At 39.8% G+C, this 14,837-nt stretch overlaps 1 protein-coding gene and 1 long non-coding RNA gene across 14 annotated transcripts in view; one reads left to right on the top strand and one right to left on the bottom strand.

Annotated features, from left to right (window-relative positions):
- STARD13 (StAR related lipid transfer domain containing 13) overlaps nucleotides 1-14,837 on the top strand; it is a 291,307-nt gene that overhangs the window by 157,258 nt on the left and 119,212 nt on the right. The window lies entirely within an intron of this gene.
- LOC139793173 (uncharacterized) lies at nucleotides 6,170-7,450 on the bottom strand. The gene is made up of 2 exons (XR_011724531.1): nucleotides 7,239-7,450; nucleotides 6,170-6,549 (listed from the first exon to the last, which is right to left on the bottom strand). It is a non-coding gene; the product is annotated as an uncharacterized lncRNA (long non-coding RNA).

Genomic DNA, 14,837 nt, shown 5'->3' with positions numbered 1-14,837 from the left:
CCTTCAGAAATGTCCCATATTGTAATGTTTTTAGGGATTCTGAGAACTTAGATGACTTAATTTGCTTTGTGAAATACTTACCAGACAATGGCCTTATTTCACAGCAGTGGTTTGACTTATATTTATTTGCCTTCTTGTATTCTGTGCTTCTTGCATTTTTTGTGAGACAGATGTTCTGTCTGGCTCTTCCTGATTTCTTTTGTTTTTCTGTCACAGCTTGGCCAATTCCCATGCTGCTATATATCATAATTCCTTTAAAAATCATCTCCTAGAGTAACAATTGATTGAGAAACCCACCTTTCACTTCAACTGAAGTATATTTTGAGTTTGAAAAGCTTGAAAATGTGAACTTTTGAGTCTGAACAGACAAAAAACAACAAGAAGAAAATGTATTTTGTAAAATGTCATAGTTTTAAGCCAGCTTCATGATTTTAAGGAAGTGATGCCTGTCTTGTGATTCTTGAAAATTTAGTCTTGGGAATATTCTTTTCAGTTAATACAGAAATTGTAACAGTTTCTTTTGATTATTACAGGCTTAAAAATATAACAGTGTAACGGGCATCCACAAGAGGACTGCACTTCTATAAATCCTTTCCATGTCCCGTTTACAATTCAGAAATAAAAATATTTTGACAGTCAGACCATCCTGATATAGCTTATACTGCAAATAAGCAAAAATTGAATGTATGCAGGTACCAGTGCAGCAAGAACTATGAGAAAAGAAAGAGATCGGGGATATCTGCAATTAGTGGCACTTGGTTCTGAAAAAGCCCAAACTCCAAAAAATCAATGAAAGTAATTTAGGTAATAAACAATTTAATGTGAAATACTCTGCCTGTTGTTCCAGTAGAGGGCAGTAATTTACATACAGTGATATCAAATAGTTTATTTACACAACATGCATCACTCAATGCTGGACACAAAATTTTTTTTCTAAGATACTTCAGTATTGAAGGCCTACCAAGTCCCTCAAGAATAGAGTACCAGCCTGAAGTTGGTTTGGTTTTTTTTTTTTTTTTTTTTTTTTTGTGCTTTTGCAGCAGGACTTACAGTGAATTACATTGAGTTTATTCAAGTCATACTTCACTCACTAAACTAAATCACCTCCACATGCCCCGTGCTACATAGAGAGATGTGCAACACATCCCCCCAGCTCATTCCAGAAAAACTCCAGAATGATGGACTGTGACACAGCTCTTACATAATTTGGGTCACTCTAAGCAAGAAAACATGCAAAAAACTATGTGTTTAGATCCCAAAGTAATCACATGAGGTCCAAACCTATACAGTGCAGATAAAGCTTCTCTCATCTGCAGGGTGTTAGTGAGGAGCAATGTGTACAGACCAACTCGTCATCCCTTGGCAGTGTACTGAGGTTATTTCCAGCAATTATTACACTTTAGAAGTAGACCAAAATTCATAAGTTAAAAACCCTGAAATGCTTTCAGCAAGCATGCCAATCAAAGCAGTGAGCAGAATATATACTCTGCTATATCTAGTCAGCAGAGTGAACTGTATTTCATTGAGATATTGATTTTCCTGCCTGTTGCTGTGGAGCTGTAGGTACTTACAGAAGTTTTTCTCTCCAGAGATCATTTTACAGATCCAGCAACATGCTGTAATACAGTGGAAGAGGGAGCACTGAAACTTACAATCATTGCAGGTTTTTAAGTGGTAACAATTTGATTCCTTATCTATTTCAAAACCACTGGTATTTAAAATTCCTAAAGAGTTCCTAAAGAGTGAAGAATCTCCTGCATTGATTTATTGCTTGGATTTCTCTGAAGTGCATTCCATACATGTGTAAGTTTATTTTGAATTCAGTGCATGGAAGAGTAAGGACCTGAGCAGTTGTCACAACTTTTAGGTTATTTTCAATGCACCTCTCATTACTCTGGCAAATGTACCTCCCTTTCCCCATCCCAGCCTCACTCATCCTGATCTGAAGACATGCTGGTTCATAGCTTATCCAGAATAATGTTCTGGTAAATTGTTTGAGACTGTGAGTCATTTATGCCTCAGCTGACTGATGAAAAATTATGTGATTGGCATCTCGTGGGTTTGCTCATTTTAAAAGGTCTCTTTAATGTAAGGACAGATTTTATTCAACTAAATCAGCTTTGCAGGGAGATTTCAGCCATTGGATTTCTAGTAAGATAAAACTTTTTATTTATGACACTGGAAAGACCACAGCTGGGAATGTACCCATTAACAGACTCAAACAGATGGATTCTGACAAGTCCATGAACTATTCACACTTTTTTCTAGCAAATATTTTGCAGGAATCCCAACTGGCAAATACTGCTTCAGAAACAAATATCGAACTCTCTGCCTGTCTGAAGGCACAAAAGACTGATGTGTGAGTTTAAGACATTGTGGATAGTGTAGGTGTATGAAATTAACTTGAAAATTAGGAAGAAGTGCTTTTAATAGAGAGTAACTATGGCTTGATGCAATAACTGTTTCAAATACTAAAGTCATGGAGGGCAGGATGTCTGTATAGATGCAGTGAAGTGAGGCTTCTTAGCAAGGGGTTTTGCAGCTTTTTTAAGGAAACAAAATATTTTCCACTTGTGGAAGTCACTGGCTGAGTGAGGATAAATGCACATCTTTAGAATAGCTGTCTGAAGTAGCAGACATAGGAGAAAACAATACACTATGGGCAAACACTGGAGGCATTGATAGTTAGATAAAAGTGATAGGATGAAGGCAGCTGTGTAATAGTATAACCAGTGACTCAGGTCATGCCCTTCCAAGTAAAACCAATGTGTGGCACACATTATTTATCTACAGTTTTTAAACTTCCATATGTAGCTTTAAAATTTTACTCAGCATCACTGTATTTCTGATGTCACATGAAGGTGAAAATTACAATTGATTCCTCTTTTCTATATTATTTATTACTTCATCCACCTTTACCATCTCTACTATTACTTTTCTCAGTTGAGATTTTCAAAGCCCCGTGACAGTACTGAGCCCACCTTTGAAGAGAGTAGGAAATTATATAGCAAAAAAACCCCCAAAACACAGATTTCAAAATGTCAGTAACTGCCATTAATGTGCATAACCAAACACATGTTCACTGAACCTCTACCTGAATTTCTGTCACAGAGTGAGGTGCTTGGGGTTTCACTCCATTTCTCTCCTGGGAAGAACTCCTACAGCTTCCTTACCAGTTAAAGATTTGGACCGTTTTATTTCTGTCAGTTACATGACAGAAAATAAGGAGCTACTTCACCAAAATCAGCCCAAACTCTCTGGATTCTGATGTGAGGATGGCTTTTATCATCCTGATTTAGCTCACTGCATCACTTCTGAAAATAAAGAAGCATTGGTTCCTAAAGAGTCAGAAGCATATAGCTGTACATCATCTTAGCCAATGAGTATTTTGGTAATTACAGTTGCTCTCTATATATGTCCCTAACAGCTTCAAGTGCTTTTATTTCAGAACAAAGCTGATAATTTGATTATGGGCTTAGCTCCACAGAGCACTTAAATGCTTTGTAAATTTAAATGGTTAAGTGTTTGACTCATGTGGATTCATCTGTTTTGTTACATGTAGCCTCTAAACCAACAGCATATTAAAAAACAAAACAAAACAAAAAACTATTAAATCAGTGTGTAGGATGCATGAGCTCATCAGAAACTGGAAGATACCAGAACATCCATAATTCTGACATACAATACAATAGGGGATACTGTACCTTATCTGATTCAAATAGAGATCAAATACATTTTAGTATCTAGGTTAGACAATCTTGACTGCTAGATCAAATTGACCCTGAAACATCTGTTTTGATTTATACAAAACCATAAATAAACAGAATTTCAAAATGGACTAAGAGGTTTCTTTTGAAGGCACCCTAAATAACAAGGACAGCAGAACAACTGTTACCAAGCCAGCACATACATTTATTGTGGCACAGCAGCATTTTCAAGAAACTGTCAGATTCAGAGGGATTTTAAAACAGCTGGGATGAATTGTAGGTGGGAACACTAGACTTCACTGAGCTGTTTTTTAAGTCTCTGGATTCTAGGTTGCAGCAGAGGCTATGATGTAGAGTTCTTGTTCTTTCAGTCCTTCCTGTTGCTTTCTCTTAAGGAAGGATCATGACTTTTAGAGGGCTGGAACCATTATCTCTTCTTTTATTGGAAGGATCAATTGGTGTAATTTTTAGGGATCTTGATACTGGGAAGGAGTTTATTGCTGTGACAGATTGGGCAACATATGGAAGGAAATAAGTCAGATTAAGTCAAGACATTTTATTGAAATTTTGGAAAATAAACAGGTTGGATCCAAATTGGATCCAGATTTAGCTACTGTGAAGGGTGCAAAGATGTTTCAAACCAGGTGCTTTCCTGTGTTTTTACAACCCTTTCTATTTATGTATGCTCTTACTTAGTGAGTAATTTCTTTAGTAGTGGGCATTGTGTTGCTCCAGATGTCATCTCTCAGGTAGCAATGCCAGCAATGCCTGAGTAGAACATACATGTCTGCACAATTTCAGGGGACAAAACAGTCAGCAATAACATGGTAAGTAGGAAATAATCAGTAGGAAGTTGTGGAATGCAGTAGTTTTTGTGAAGTTAACATCTTATTCTTTCCTGGGTTCCTTAGCATAGAGCAGCTTTCAGTCTTCCAGGAGACCCTGCTAGTTGTAAAGACAAAGACACCTTTCCCAAGGACAGCATCCTAAGACTTGGCTTGTTGATGAAGGAGTGAATTCAGTCCATGTCAGTGTTTCCCTGGCTATCTTGAGGTACACAGCACGGCCACTGTTGTATCTGTCAGCCTGTGTTTCAACTTGATCTCCAGATCAAGGCTAGATCCCAAAATGATAGTGTAGCAGCCAAGTCAGCTAAGCTGTACCAACAGCCAGAAACACTTGAGGAAAGAAAAATTCATTCCTTTTCCACTTAGGTTTCGTTTAGTCCTCGAAGTACAGGCATTATGTTCTGCTCTATCCACAATCTTGACTCATGTTATAAATAACATAGAGGGTGAGAAGTGTATGCCCTGACTTGAAAGCAGTGTGTATAGTGGGGATGTCTTCTAAAAGGATTGAGCCAGTCACAGGAGATCCTTTACTCAAGACAGAAATAGGTACCTCTGAAAGGAAGTCCTGTCATCCAGAAATAGGTGTGTGAGACAAGGGGGATGAATTGCTCTCCAGTGGTGCTTATTTCTCTCCCTAATCCCAGCCAAATGACAGCTCCAAAGACCTGCCTGCATCAGGAGAAAAAGCCACCTCTTCAGCTGCCACCTGAGTGCATTTGATCTGGAAATCAGTGAGCCACTAGCAATGCAGAAGTTTAATTTTAGAGATTGCTGCTTATAGCATCTCTGGCTAAGAGATGAGCAAAGCAGGAGATGGAACTGATAAGGTGCCTGTGATTTCAGTAGCACTTGAACATGCACTTGAAAGTTAAATGTTCCTGCAGTAACCCCCCAGTGTACCTGAACATTGCATAAATGTATTGCATAAATGTATTTCTCCATTTCTAGATTATTATTTCCAGATTATTTTCCAGATTGTGAATTACATGTCTTTAGAGGACACACCATATTTTTCATAATAAAAGCTGCGTGATTTCAATTGTGAACCCTGACTGGTTTAGCAAAGCAACAGTGGCAGCAGCCATGCAGATTTTGTACAGCATGCTTTAAAGTATGTTTTAAGGTTCACTTTTCAAACTACTGCTTAGCTATCCAGTGTGTGAATAATGTGTTGTACTTGGTACAGCGTCCTTGGTCAAAGCAAAAGTCCTTCAGCCTCAGGTGTCCTGTTTTTCACAACAGCTGCTAGTGGATACTTAGGAAGGACATGGCAAGTTTATGGTATGACCTCTCAGCTTCCAGGTTTCAGTAAATAATTCTTCGTTGATGTTGTTAACAAGGCTGCCAATTAGGAACAAAGTAAGAAGGAGGTTTATGATGTGAGTGTGAACTTCCTAGCAGAGCTGGTGCGACACAAAGTCTCTTTCCCTTTCCTAGAGGTGTGATCCCTCACGTCACAATGGCTATTTTAAAAAGCTATTTTCAAATCATTCACAGGTGTCACAGGCAGAGTTGCCTCCCCGTCTCATGAACTTTCACCAGGCTGAGCAAAGTGGGAACAAAGTTTATCTTAAAAGCAATAGGGATTTACTAGTTGTTTGAAAGCAAAACTTTCAGAACTCCATTTGGTTTTAATTTACCATCCAACTTACTAGGTTTGGTAACATATTAGGAAACCAGTGAGTGTAATATTTGTCATAAGTTCTTTAGGACATAAAAGGAGGAAAAATAAAGAGTGAAATACATTAATCTCTGGTTCATTCTTTTGCAATCTGAGTACAGAGTACATACAAACTACTTCAAAGCCAATTCTAATCTCAGCCACACAAGTGCAAATCTTGAACATTTGCAAGGAAATCAGCAAATTCTGGTTTGCAGTAAAAAAAATGGAGACTATTCTCCACTGGAGAATAGTCTGGAAATTCTTTTTTTTTTTTCAGGACCTAGTTTTGTCTTAATTGTATGTCCTTATAGCTGGGAATAGTGCTTACCTGTCAAAAAAGAGGAGAGAAAAAACAATCAGAAAACATAAACAGGAGCAACCTTTTTCAAAGGTCAAGTGCAATTTCTGTTCTGCAATTTTTAGTTGCCCAACTTGAGACACTTCAAAGAGATCTTAAGTTCAGACTGAGGAAACCAGCACTCCCAGAAAACCAGAGTTTTGCAAGTGTCACGGAAAATCGACCCAAGATGAGTAGTTCCTTTTGAAGGTTTTGGCCAAGGAATTTTTCCAGTAAAACTACATTCCATAAACATGGAGCAACACCTTAAGTAGACACCAACAAATGAGGAACTCTGTGGGGTTGATTTGAAAGACAGCAGTATACTCAGAAAGTGGGACAGGGAAGAAGCCTGGTGGAGGGACTTGCTAAGGTGCCAGGATAAGCAGAAGGTAGATGGCAATATTTTCATTATGCTGAAATCAAGAGCGTGAAAACAAAATTCACATCTGGTATGGACTTCATCAACCAACTCTCTTGGTCTTCGTATTTTGGACAGAGGAGAAATCAACAGAAAAGTCTTGGTAAGTGGTTGCTAAAAGAGGGACTGTGTAGGTGTACAGAGATGGAAATGGGAGAGGTGGAGGAGGAGAATATGATCCAGGTCAGGACAGCTGATATGAGAGCAGTGGAGAGGAGAGAGAGGGAGGGAATGTCTGCTGGAGAGTAATTCACCCCACCTGCATTGCTCCAGGCATTAAGGCTCTCTCTGGTCCCTCCTGCTCACTGGAAGCATTTTCCAAAGGCAGACTGAGAGGCAGGAGTAGGAGAGCAGGCTGCCTGCACTTTCTCAGGAGAAGCAGTGTGGTAGCTGGCAAGGGAGCTATGGGAAGCCCTTTGCTCTGCATGATGCCTGCTGTTTGGCAGGCTTCCCCTGCACACAAAAAACACCTGCAGCTTGTTGGCCAAAATTACTTTATCCAATTGAATACATCAGCTCTACAGCGTCTACATAATGCAGTGCAAACTGTGAGTGAAAAAAAAAAAAAAGTGCAAGAAAGAAATACAGAGTCCAGAAATGAAAGCTTAAGTTGTGCACAGAGAAGCTGATTGCTGGGAGACAGAAAATCCTAGTCAGGGATTTGTCAAGTTCAAGAATATCTATTTATATTGTAACTGTTTCATTAATTTATTGTGGAAGGTCTGACAGGGATTATTGGTTTGGTTTGTTTTTTAAATAAAATTATAACTTTTTGATATTCCTATGTCTTCTGATATGTAAAAATAATAATTTGGGATTAAGAGATCCGGGCATCATGCACTCCCTTTCAGACACACAGGGCAATTCATGTGCTGTATGGAGCAATTGATGTAGATTATGCTAAATTCTGACTTCAAGTGAGGGATAGGTGATACATGCATCTCCCCACATGTCCCCTCACTTCTTTATTTGTGAGTTTGCCATCCAGGCACAACTGTAGCTAAAATTCTGCAGGCAGCTGTGTGGGCAAGTGTGTTGATGGCACTTGCAGTGACTTCAGTGGGTCAGCTATAAGGCTGGGGTAGTGACCAAATTCACTGTTCATCCATATTACTTTCTCTGCGGGACCTTTTCTCTGGTTCTGGGATGCTCAAGATGGTGATCTGGGTGATGGAAGCCAAAGTCATGCACCCTGTTCTTCAGGGCACGGGCAAGAAAATACTCAGATGCCATGGAAACAGACCTCAGCTCTGTGCTGAGTTCTGTGCCCTCCCCCTTACAGCAACAACACAAGACTGCCACAAGTCAGGCCAGATGGTCCTGCACTGCACCAGGGATGCTGGGTGCCACAAGGCTTATTTGAGTGTTCTTTGTCAGGGAGGTGAGAGAGGTGGAAGCAAAAAAGGTCACTGCAGAGGGCATCCCTCCCACACCACTTGCCACCCCTTGTAGCCCAAGCTCCCACCATGTATCACCCAACACCCTGGTTTTCCTGAGTCTCCAGGAAGATTAATCAGCAAAGGGATGACTGTCTTGGTGGTGATAACTCAGGAACTGTAGAAAAAGAAAAAAAAAGATATTTTGACTGTTAGCAAACAAATGCTTTGTATGTATCTTGCTCAGTAGTTCCTTGGGTTGAAGGCTGCACTCTGGCCCTAGAGTCAAGACCAAATTTATTGGTTAGTGTGTATTACTCTGCAGAGCTGCATGTACAAACACTACATCCTTGTTATGTAGTATTTATAAGATCCAAAACTTGCATTTAATAATATATTGGGAGATCTGTGGCATTTTGCACGTTTAGGCAACAAGTGTCTCATCTGAAAGAACCCACTACAGGTGTAGGAACATTTTGAAAGGTATTGATTTTTTCTTAGGTTTATGCAGCTACAGTAGAATTTAGCTTGCCTCCAGGGGAATTATATTATTTGTAAGGAAAATGAAACTACCTACAAAATTAGGCAATTTTTTTTTTCTTAATTACATATCATAAAGGTACTACAGTAGTTAAGCAGGCAAAGATTTCTGTTAGCAGTCAGGAAATTGGTGCAGAGAAAGGTTATACAAATCTTACATCAAGTCACTGCCAGGTAGTCTCTGACCACTGTGTCACTCTGCCTAACTGGACCAGAGGCTGAAATCATGTAATGAATATTCAGTGATTTCAAGGAGCTCAGAGAACTTCATGCTCCTGTGCACCAGTCCCATACTGCTGCATCTGAAATAGTGCTGCCAAGAGCTAATCTGTTGTTTTGCTGGATTTTTTTAAATTCTACAAAATCTAACTTTGGCATTGTCTCTCTAGCTCTGAAAGACAAAAAAAAAATCCTAAAAAAGAAACAAAACCAAACAAAAAACCCAAAACAAAAAACCCCACAAAACACAAAAAAACACCCACAAAAAAACCTCACTCTCTCAAAGCCTGAATATTTCCTCTCTTGCCCATTCCATCACCATAGTACTGGAGTCCTGTTTAAAAGAAAATAAATAGCAAAGCCCTCACATGAAGTCTGCAAAGGCATGAACCTTCAGCTAAGATAAGAATGCCTGCCTGGGCTTCAGGGTGACACCAGCAGCAGGGCTGTTTAGTGTAGGGATTTACAATGTCTTTAGATAACATAATAAAATAAGTTTGTCTAAACACTTCCTTATGTTATCTCCATGTTATCCAAACACTTTGTTAGTGAGATGGGTAGATTAGGATATGTTAGCCCACCACTTCTTAAATACATTAACACCACTTCTGCAAGTTTAGCTGTAGGACCTTGGGTATAGATTTAGCAGATATAGGTGCACAAAGAGTATGGAAACTGCTTTTAGCTCATTCCTGTCACAATACTCTGTGAATGCTTTGTCAGAGGAAGTCTGCCACCTGAAATTCCTTCCTTTCCTTTGACTCCTATTTTTACTTCTATTTACTATCCAACTTTTTTTAAATTACTGTTGAGAACCACTGTCTTTAGTGATTTCACACTGCAGGATGCTGGGTATTCTTACTTGGGAAGAGTTCATCTAAGGCCAGTGGAGTCTATATTCATATGTTGGTGTGGTTTGACTGAGAAAAAAATGTGATGTTTAAAACTGAACAGGAGTGAGATCATAACACCTAAATTAGCAGCCAGGAGTGGATGAAACAATCAGCCCCTTGCAATTACTTTACTCCCTGGCCAGGAGTGTCTGGTCCCTTCCCTGGGAGAGCAGAAGGGGTGGGACAGTCACATCCTCTGATCTGGCCATTGCAGCCAACACACCACTGGCTTCTGCTTCACCAAAAACATACCAAGAGGGCATGGAGAGGCTGAGTCCAGGGAAATACTGGCTATTCCTCAGGTTCCAGCCACAAACCACAGGAGCAGTTATTTTGATACATTTATGCACTAGCAGTGCTGTTAGGATCCCACTAGTGGGATCTCACGGGGTGGGTGGAGGCTGCTTAGCTCACATAGGAATGCAGACTGGCCACTGGTCAGACCACATCTCCATCCAAGCCAGTATCATGCATGGGCCAGAGAGCAGTTGTAACTATTTTGGGAAAACTAGAACACTGGGATAAGCATGTAGTGATGCTGTGTATGTTATATACCCTGCCCACATTCATGTGGTTCAGGGAGGTTCTGAGCTATGAGCTGGAATTTTGTGCTTAGCGGCCTTTCCTGAATTTTTCTTTCAGGAATTACCTGATCTTTTTTTAGCTCTTCTAATATCTGGCAACCACAGCATCCTCTGACAATGACTTCCAGGGGCCAGCAATGCAAATATGGAAAAATATTAATGTTCCTTCATTTTGAACCTGCCCTATGATCATTTCACTTATTGCTGTGAACTTCATTTGCTGCAAAAACAGACTGCACTGCCAAGTGGTGGGCAGACCTTGGTAATAGCATAACAATATTTGTTGGTTTGCTCTCGCTAGTTTTCTAAAATATTTTAAATCCCCTTTGCTTTTTTGGTACCTACTGAGCACTTGGATTTTCATAAACCTGTCCAAGATCTGCTTCCTCAGTGATAATAGCTCTGTTAAATCTCATTGTGTTCTGTGCACCTGGTATCTTTAGGGTGTTTTTTCTCTGCTACATATATCAGCACTAAAAACCTACATTTTTAATGCCTTCTCAATATAGATTGTAAGAATCTTCAGTGTTTCCAACCAGTTTCTGTTTCGATTTCTAGATTAATTTGGTTTTGTCATTTTTTTTGGTATTGTCATTTTTTTTGGTATTGTCATTTTTTTTTGGTATTGTCATTTTGCTGCCTCACTACTCAGTGTCCTAAAAAAACCCATGTATAGAGAGTGGACAAAACAGATTTCAGCTCTCATCTCGCTTGGGACCTCACCCCATTGTGCACATGGAATATTTATTACCACTTTTGTTTCCTGTCTTTAAGCAGCCATTAAGCCTCAAGTGGCCTTTTCCTTTTTATCCCTGATAGCTGAGCTTCTTGATGATCTCATGGCAGAGGATCTTGGAGAAGCCTTTTTGAATCTCTTACTATTAATTTCATCAATTTTACATCTCTGAGCTCCTCTGTGGGAGGAGTGATGTGAGGAATCACTTCAGCTTTCTTGCCATGATCCTCATCTTCTTGGCTTTTGACATGTGTCCTTATTTCTGTAAGTTTGCCTGGGTGGATGGTGGGGCACTTACTGCCCTTTTCCTTCTGCCATCCTTTGTGCCCATAAACACACTACTGTTGTACTCAGCCTGCACATAATTTCTAATCCTCTGCTTGCATTAGAGCTGTCTTCTGTGGTCACTAATGCTTTTGTAATCCAGAGGTACATTTTACATCAGTACTATCTACTAAACATATGGGTCTTAAAATGCAAAAGCATAATCTTCTGATGCTGGAGTGAGGCTCTAGAACAGAGGAAAAAGGTGTAACATACTGGTTAGAAGCCTCTTCACCTGATTTGAATTTTGTCAAGGGTGTTTCTAAGCCTGTCTTTCATGCATAAGAAGAAGCCATCCCTAGTACCATTAGTTTTTGAAATTCACTGTCAGTTGACACAGCAGCTGACTTGCCTCAGGAGCACATCAGGATTTGCAGTGAACTGATCCTCTGTGATAATGCTGGGCAGCTATAAAGCACTTCCAGCTCACTTCCCAACGATGTTGAAATCTTGCATAAACTGTTTTCCCTTTGTCCCAGTCTGATTCCTGGCAGCCACAGAGCCTCTGCACCCATTGGCACAGCCTCCAGAAGATGGTCAAAATGCTGCTGAGCCAGAGGGGAACATTTCTGCCTGTTCTGGAGCCCCAGCTATTTCATACCCTGTGTTTGCAGCCCCTAGTAATCCCAACTCAGCTCTCAAATGTCTGTGTTCAAACATAAAGCATTTTACCAAAGCAGCAGGCAATGAACTTCTGCTTTTAAAAGTCCCAGTCTTAGAAATAGGATTCAAACACATGAAGTAAGTGAAAGCCTCATCATAAACACAGCTTTGGGTTCCCTGCATGTGACTTTTTTATCTTTCTGAAGTTGAGAAAGGAGGAATTGGCCACTGTTAATGTGTGAGATGTTGTACAGGCATCTGTAAAGGCAGATACAGATAAGAAATATGTGTGGTTAGGATAGGGATAAGATAAGTGGATAGAAATCCAGTATAGGATTTATTGACTATATAGGACTTCAGCAACTGAACTTTTCTTCTACCTGCAGAATTATAGAAAGGAATCCAGAGATCAAGAAGTTAAAAGCTTTTTTTTTTTTTTTTCTTCTGTGACTTAAAAACAAGAGTTTCCTGCTTCTTCTAACTACATGTCACTAATGTTAATAACAACTGTGCTCCTCTGGTGGTTAGGAAGCTGTGTTGTTCTCATAGCACCAGTGCTTTCAAATGAAGAGAAGCCATCAAGCTGCCATTTAATTTTAGATGTGATATAACAAGATAAGTGCAACTAACAATAAAAGGGAAATGGGTCATGGCAGGAAGATCAAGTGGCTGATTACTGTGTGAGAACTGCAGGTTCAATCCAAGCCTGAAGAACTCTGTGCCATGCACAACATCATGGACCTACCTCACAGTTAATTAGGAGGGGTGAATTATAAGACATTACTAAGCGGTCCTTTTATATATATGTATAAAAATATAAATATATGTTTATATACATATATATATATATGAATACAAATGGGAAAGTACAGTTCATTTCAATTTACCCTCAATTACCCTGCTGTCTGTGGCACTGCTTCCTGTCTGTGTGAGTAATACTCTATGGCCACAGAAACAGTATCAGTGAAATGGGAGCAGATCTAAGTATTGTCTTGAGATACCTCAGTATATATATATGGGTAACCCTGGAACAGTTCTTTTTCTGCAAGTAGTTCACTCTTCCCTCCTCACACGAAATGTAATTTCAGGGAGAAAAAGTGGAAGAGTACCATAAAAATCAATAAACAGAAAATCAAGAGTTGCAGCTCTGCCTATGAATGCATACAGAAGAGTATGCATCCTTGAGTCAACTGTGTCCATTATACTAATAAATACTTCACAGGTGTCAGGAGTGCTGTACATTATTAATAAACCTTCAAGTGAAACTTCCTGATCTTGCAGAATATTTCAGTACCCATCAAGTGACTGTTTGTCATGCTAGGTGTCTAGCTGTGACATACAGATAGCACAGCATAGATATTAAGTGCATCCATTTCTGACTCAGGTTTAAAAAATAATGAATTCCATCTGTGGTTTTATGGTAGAATCTCCATACCAGCATGGATCAGTCGTGACATGGGAACGTGGGCTGTGCTGCTGTCATGACAGGCAGCAATTACAGGTGTGTGCTGGAGCTCCCCCGCAGCCTTTGTAGAACTTATGGCGAAGCTTTCATCTTGGAAGTGCTTTTATGAGATGAATTAGCATGAAGTTTAATGTTGCTCTATTAACTATTCCAGAAACAGTCTGTAGACTGAGACTTAAATATTAATTAGAGCTCTCACATAACAACTTAGGCTTCTGTAGTACTTTTTGTCTGAAAGACTGAGGGCCAAAGGGGTTTCCTCCTTTGAACGATGCATTTTTGAAAATAAGCAGTGAGTGTCAAGGCAGTCACTGAATAAAAAGACAGTCATTTTAGAGGTATGCAATCAGGACTGTTTCTTTCCTCCACTGTGCACAACTTTAAGCAGAGGAACTTTCAAACAAGCACCGCAAGACCAGCTAACTCTTGTTGTTTCTTGTTTTATTTGACTACTATGTAAGTGGTGGACCAGAGCCAAAGAATTCAGCCTCAGCAATGGCAGTGCTCAGCAGCGCTGAGCCTGGAGCAACCTCCACCTCTGAAGTTGTGTTTGGACCCTTGTGTCTGGGAGGAAGGGACAGTCATTGCCCTGCAGTGGGAGCTCCTGGTTTTGCCCTTTGAGACCACTGTGGGGAAAGTTGGGAGGTCAGCTCTGCCATGTCACTTACCCTCTGGCAGGGACATGGGAAGGACAGGCAGCCACAGGGGCCCTGACTGGCTCTGGTGCTTTGCTCTCAGTTCCAAGCACATAACTGGGCTCATTTAGCCCTTAATGGACCTGTTCCCTAGTCAATATCTTACTCTAGGTTCCTGACTTGGTTTTTGTTTTTCTGGGCTGGCTTTTGAAACTTTATATTTCTGTTAAACTGCTTCCCAGTCTTTGGAAATACTGCAAGGAAGAATGCAGAATCCCATTAGCTGAAAAAGTCAATGTGTTTTCCAACAGGAAAAGAAATCCCTATGAAAATTTAAACAGAGTGCTATGAAATGTTAATAATTGCTTTTTCCACAAGCAATAGTATTTTATAGGTAGATCAAAGGACTGTAGATTAATCAAATAATTATAATATCACCCTGCATGGTGATAGTGTCTCTTGATAAATACATTGATACTCAGG

Source organism: Heliangelus exortis, chromosome 1, assembly GCF_036169615.1.
Source record: "Heliangelus exortis chromosome 1, bHelExo1.hap1, whole genome shotgun sequence".
NCBI classification, from domain to species: Eukaryota; Metazoa; Chordata; class Aves; order Apodiformes; family Trochilidae; genus Heliangelus; species Heliangelus exortis.
This window is presented reverse-complemented; position numbering and strand designations above follow the sequence as displayed.